Genomic DNA, 6,980 nt, shown 5'->3' on the forward strand with positions numbered 1-6,980 from the left:
ATATAGAGAAGAACTGGAGCTTTTTCAAGCTCAAACAGCAACATTACACACTGTAGTACTCGAGTCCGGTCTTGGGACTTGTCTCGGTCTCGGCCACTGGTCTTTTGGTCTCGACCGAGTCCAGGTGTCTTTATTATGTTCCCAGTAAGCACACATACGTTGCGGCGACGTATGTGTGCGTGAAAGATTGAATTTGGTGCAGAAGGAGAAGCCACTATATATAATAATTGGGTTTATAATAAATTGCTTGCACCTCGTGCAGTCGAAGTACAATAAAGTTATCTTGCTTTCGGAGGCGGATGCATGTTTGGGAACGCAGTCGTGTAAGACAGTTCTGGAGGGAATTATACCAAGCAACTTTGATGACAGACTTTTGCTCAGGCATTTCAGATTCTGTGCCACGAGATCGGCCCGCTGGTTAGTCCAGTTATGCCATCCTGTCTCAAAGTCACGTGACTTTTTTGATGCGCATCGATATGTGTGTCTGTGTATGTAAGTGTAGCAACAGCTGTTGTAAGTAAGCAACAGCTCAATTTGTGCAGTTTCTCATGGTTTGAAGTAATTTTGCACCTGCTGCGGAGAAACTTTCTCTCAACTCATTTGCATTTGTTCACATAGCGTCTGTTGAGCTTCAGACTTTCGATCTCTTTTCAGGAACACATGACGTGTATGAGACAAGTGCAAAAAAATTTAATCAAAATCTTATATAAATTAAATCAAATCCAGTTGAAATGACAGTTTCACTGATAATACTGAGAGTAATAAAATACAAGTCCTCCTCTGCTCAAATGATGTTATGGAGGAGATAAACGATATATGAACTATGATATATGAATATCTCCAGCAGAACAGTTGGAGCATAATGATATTGGAGGGAAAGTGAAACACTGGCCACCTAATAACTAGTGATGGGCATTTCGGCTCTTTTTCGTGAGCTGGCTCGTTTGACTCAGCTCACTGAAAAGAGCCGGCTCTTTTGACTCACACACGGCTCTCTACTGCATAGCGTTGCCCCCAGGCAACGGAAAGTTTTCTTAAGCCCTATGTTCAGTACATTTTTCTTTAAATGATTGCAACCAATTAGAATGTTTGAAAAAGTATCAAAGAACAGTCCAATAAGGTTTGGGAGTCACTATCAAGCAACATTTGAAGGCGGGATGTCCTTTTCTGACACATGGTCACAGGAGCACATGGTGTGAGATGAAAGCAAGATTATTTGCTTTAGTAATCATATTTAAAATGACATGAACTGTACATAAAAAATATGTGTGTGTGTATGAAGGTGTAGAGAAGCCTTGTGGCAGGTTTTGTTAATTTTTTTTTATTTTGCATGTTCACAAATTCAGTTTTTCTTTTTGTTGCCTCAGGGCAACGTTGTGCGATAAGGGGTACTTTTCAAGGATGTCTTGGACAATATGGCAAATAATGTGTTACAAGTAGGGAAGATGTAGGGTTCCTGGGTGCACAGGAACGCCCAAAGTCACCAAAGTGACACTAATTTGCAGCATCCACAGTCATGTTAGAACAGAAAGGGGCCATCTACAAACTGTTCCCACAAATTTGGGAGCATGAAATTGTCCAAATTGTCTTGGTATGCTAAAGCATTAGGAATTCCTTTCACTGGACCTAAGGGGCAAAGCCCAACCCCTGAAAAACAACCCCACACCATAATCCCCCCTCCACTAAACAACCCCACACCATAATACCCCCTCTACAAAACTTTACACTTGGCACAATGCAGTCAGGCAAGTACTGTTTTCCTGCCAAACCCAGACTCGTCCATTGGATTGCCAGTCAGAGAAGTGTGATTGGTCACTCCAGAGTCCAGTGGTGGCGTGCTTTACACCACTGCATCCCACACTTTGCATTGCACTTGGTGATGTAAGGATTGGAAGCAGCTGCTCAGCCATGGAAACCCATTCCATGAAGCTCTCTACAAAGTTTGGAGGTCTGTAGCTATTGACTCTGCAGAAAGTTGGCGACTTCTGTGCGCCTCAGCATGTACTGACCCCACTCTGTGGCCTAGTTGCTGTTGTTCCCAATTGCTTCCACTTTGTTATAATACCACTAACAGTTGACCGTGGAATATTTTGTAGTGAGGAAATATCACGAATGGACTTATTGCACAGGTGGCAACCTATCACCACGCTTGAATTCACTGAGCTCCTGAGAGTGTTTGTTGAAGCATCTGTATGCCTAGGTTCTTGATTTTAAACAACTGTGGCCATGGAAGTGATTGGAACACCTGAATTCAATGATTTGGAGGGGTGTCCCAATACTTTTGTCAATATACAGTAGTGTATATGGGGTTGATTAGGATACATGAAGTACATGATATGACATGACGCACTACATGATACAAACCTATGTCTGTATTAAATCAAATATATTGATGTGTTTCAAGTGTTTTTTACTTTTTACTTAAATGATTTCTTGACATTTTTTTATTTTTATATTTATTTTTTTATTGCTCTCTGAGAATTGTATAATGATAATTTTCTCTATGATTCTTTACCATTGTTGCACAACGTTGCCCTCAGGCAACAAAAAAATATTTTGGGGTGGGGGGGTTGGGGGAGGGATATTTTTCAATAAATCAATAAAATGTTCCCAAATGAGCCAAGAAATGATGTGAAATAATTTTTCTCATGTGCCATCAAAATGCATGCAGTAGAGGGTTAAAAAAATAACAACCCGAAAACTTGCCTGCTTGCCTTGCACATCTAATTAATGGGCAAAGTTTTCCGACTTTTATTCTTACTTTCTTTTTTTTTTTTTGTGATGTGGATGTTATTGAGCTTGAAGAAGTTTAGCTCTTGCGTTCTTCTGAACATCTCGCTGAATGACATCTGAACATTACCGATGTAATTTCTGAGTCATATCACTCCATAATCTGCCTCTCTTTTAAATGCCTATTCCGAGATGCCAAGTTGCTATTATGAGGTATCACCATATGTCATCATTCTGTTTTCTTTTGATTAGAAGATTATATGATATCAAGGGGAATGTCTATACTTAAAAATCCTGGGTGTTGTGAAACTGTTTTTGCTTTTAGATCAACAAATAATAACCAAAAATGATTGTCTTGATTATGTCATGCATAAGACTTTTTTTTTTCCTGTCCTGGACTCGGTCTTGACTCGGACTCAAACTTTTTGGACTCGGTCTTGTCTTCCACAAAATAACAGGTAATAATTTATGCCGACCTTGGCCAGTCTGCAGAATGGCTTTGGTAAGAGCTGTTTTCAGTGAACTGTTCTTATATATGGAAAATGGAACTTCTGTTTAATCCCCATCAATTTCATTGCTTCCTTGATCAGTTTTCCAGTGAAGTGAGTTCCATTGTCAGAATCAATTTCATATGGAAGACCCCAGCGAGGAAAAACTTCTTCCACTATTACTCGTGTTGCTGCTTCAGGAGTGCAAGTTTTCGTAGGGAATGCTTCCACCCACCTAGTAAATCATTCCATGATTTCTATAATGTATTTGTACCCTCCACTGGGTGATAAAGGTCCTGTGAAATCAATTTGGACATGTGTCCATGTGGTCTAGGTGCATGTGACATTCGCACCTTTACAGGATTCCCCACATTTGCTTTCATGCAGATCAAGCATCTCCTACACTACAGTAATCATCAATGTCTCGCTTCGTTCGCGGCCACCAACAAATGTTGCAATCAAGAGACGAATTATGGAAGCATGTTGTATTTTGCTCCCACTGGACATACACTGTAAACCCTCAAATCTGATTGGTTGATTGGATTGTTGTTCCAGGATCAACAAAGATGTAGCCTGGGTGCCAGCCCGAACCCCGCCCACAACATTTTTTGGTCGGGAAGTTCGGTCTGGACTCGATCCGTTGAGGAGTAATTATGCCCGGCTCCCAAAAGGCCGAGCCAATCAAATTGCCAGGGCGGGCTTTAATCGATGATGGACAGATGATCTGCGGTTACGTAATCACCCACGTCACCAAAGAGCGCTTGATTTGAATTAGTTTACAACAAAGACGACTGCAGGTGGAGAATTGAGATTTCACGAGTTCACACTTACAAATAAGTCAGATAGAATAAATGCGTATATGAGATTTCACGAGTTCACACAAATAAGTCAGATATGCGTATAGACGTGCTGTCCGAGGAGAGGGCTGTGGGCTCGGTAGCCATACTCCCCCCGTATTCCTGGTTGTGAGAGAACAAGACAAGAGTGAGGATTCAGGGTGGTGGAGGGATGCTGAAAAACTGTCAAGGAGTGTTAGGTAAGTTGACAGAGTGAATATGCTTCCTCATGCTGATATAGGGTAACGTTAGACATGGTAGGCCTATTGTTTGATGACAAGTTGATATTGGATTGATTATTTGTACGTGCTCCTCCCGAACTTTGTTTATGAAACATCATGTGTAGATTCCGCTATCGCGTCTATTATAGAAGATATCCACAGCGCATTCATTTTAAAAGAGGAACAGAGAGCCGGGACATTTTGTTGGTTGAAAATATGAATGAAGAACATGCTCATTTACTCCGTTGCTCTGATTGGTTGTAGGTCTATCCAATTGAGTGCAGAGTTTTTTTTTTTTCCTGGTTCGGTTGAGACACGCCCCATAATCAAATCTCTATGGAGCAGTATCAGACTCACATTCTGACTAGAATATACCGGAGTATGACGAAGTCAGGCTAACAAAGATGTTGATCCAGGAACATGTTGCATTTGGTAAAATCAGGTTTTGCACGTGCTTTCACAATTCAGTTTTCAGACCATACAATGCAAATGCAAAAATGAAAAATTGAAACCAGACATTCTTTTTTCTTGTTTTTCCAGTACATTGTCAATGGATATTTGCCCTTTTCTCCCCTTTTTTCAATTTTACTTTTGCTAAATTGTGACTTCAGAAACAAACATTTGAATAAATGAAAACCGATTTTCTATTTTTCCATTTTTCGTCTTGTAATTTGTGCCGTGGGCGGTACCATTAGCACGGGGGTGTGGCCGTGGACTAACTTTACTATCATTTCATTGATGTACTAACTGCTTTATTTACACTGCATGCACGTTTGAGGAGAAGTTTAAAAGACGGAACACAGGATAACATTTTTCACCCGAAGTGCCATAACTTGTATTATTAGGCTAATAGTCTACGTGTAGGCTACTAAATTATAAGGCAGTCTCGGACCGGCCATCGGGAGCAGCCGGGAAAAGTGAAATCCCGGTGGCCTGGGTATGATTTGGCACATTGCCCTACCTGTTTGTATTGACCTTATTAATAAAAATACTACCAAGTGAAAATATAGAAAAAAAGCTTCTTTTTTTTGTTAGGTTTTTAGCTCTTGTTTGTAATAGCCTACAATACAATAAAGATGCAGATGTTTTCACTATAGCGGGCATTGTTCGTTACCACGGCATCCGCTTGAGCTTCTGTGTGCTTTAGCTCTACACCGCTTCTCGTTCCCGTGCCCTTAAATCTAGCACAGTTGTAGAACTCTAGTCTGTTCATTAGGCTACAATAGAAGCAGTTCGCCGGGATATGAGGCGATACTAGGCTATAGCTAACTATGCTGCAAATCAAGAGCAATAATATTTATTTATTTTCAATAAATAAACAGAAATACCTTGCTACGTTTGGCACATTGCCCAGCTTGTTTTTTATTTATTTATTCGAGCACATTAAATTCGCCATTCGATAATGAATCAGCACTATAGACATTAAATATTGTATTAGCCTACAAACGAGAGCTAAAAACCTTTAAAAAAATTGGGGGGGAAAATATGCTTATTTTTTTCTATATTTTTGCTTAGTAGGCTATAATTTTTATCGTTGTTCTAGATTCCCGTGAAGGATCTTAAGCGCTGCTGCTCGCGAGTCACCCCCGTTCTGCTGCACTGAAAATGAACTGTCTGGGATCTCGTGGTTGTGGCTGCCAAGGCTGTAGGCTACCATGTAAAATGAACAACAACAAGGATATAGCTATATATTAATAAAATAAAGTAAGAATGAATAGGTAAATACAAACAAGGGCAATGTGCCAAATCATACCCAGGCCACCGGGATTTCACTTTTCCCGGCTGCTCCCGATGGCCGGTCCGAGACTGCCTTATAAATTAGCACAGACTATTAATAATAAAAATGATGGTGAAAAATGTCGTCCCGTGTTCCGTCTTTTAAACTTCTCCTCAAACGTGCATGCAGTGTAAATAAAGCAGTTATTACATCAATGAAATGATAGTAAAGTTAGTCCAAATTACAAGACGAAAAATGGAAAAATAGAAAATCGGTTAGATTTCATTTATTCAAATGTTTGTTTCTGAAGTCACAATTTAGCAAAAGTAAAATTGAAAAAGGGGAGAAAAAGGCAAATATCCATTGATAATGTAACTGGAAAAACAAGAAAAATGAATGTCTGGTTTCAATTTTTCATTTTTGCATTTGCATTGTATGGTCTGATAAGTGAATTGTGAAGCGTTACACGGACCCGGTTCCATTTTAATGAATTAATTTCCTATTTCGAATGGAATAATAAGAAATTAAAGGACAGCTCGTCTATTCGTTTAGTTTAGTTTAACAAACCAACAGAAAAATGAGATTTTGGCTCGATTTCTCATTTTTCGTTTGTGGTTTGCAAATTGATTTATGGTTTGATATTTTATCAGCACATGTGGGCGGTGCTGAAACACCCCTTTAATCTGATTGGTCAAACCGCTTCATCTTTAGTAGCCTACAGCCTATATTCTGTCAGGTAGAGAGAGTCAGTACGGCACTGCCAAATCTCACCACGCGAACCACCACTCTGACTTTTATAGCATAAATATGTTGCTGGACACATAATTAGTGCTGCTGCAAAAGAAGCTTCGGCTAGCACTTGAGAGATCATGTAGCCTACAGTATAACACAGAGTTTGTATACATTATGTAGGTCCTACCTGTGTTTTCATGCGTCTCTCTGGATAAAAGTTATATGTTTTATTACTGAATGGGCAACAAGGACTGGA

Source organism: Squalius cephalus (assembly GCF_949319135.1).
Source record: "Squalius cephalus genome assembly, chromosome: 23".
Taxonomy (NCBI): Eukaryota; Metazoa; Chordata; class Actinopteri; order Cypriniformes; family Leuciscidae; genus Squalius; species Squalius cephalus.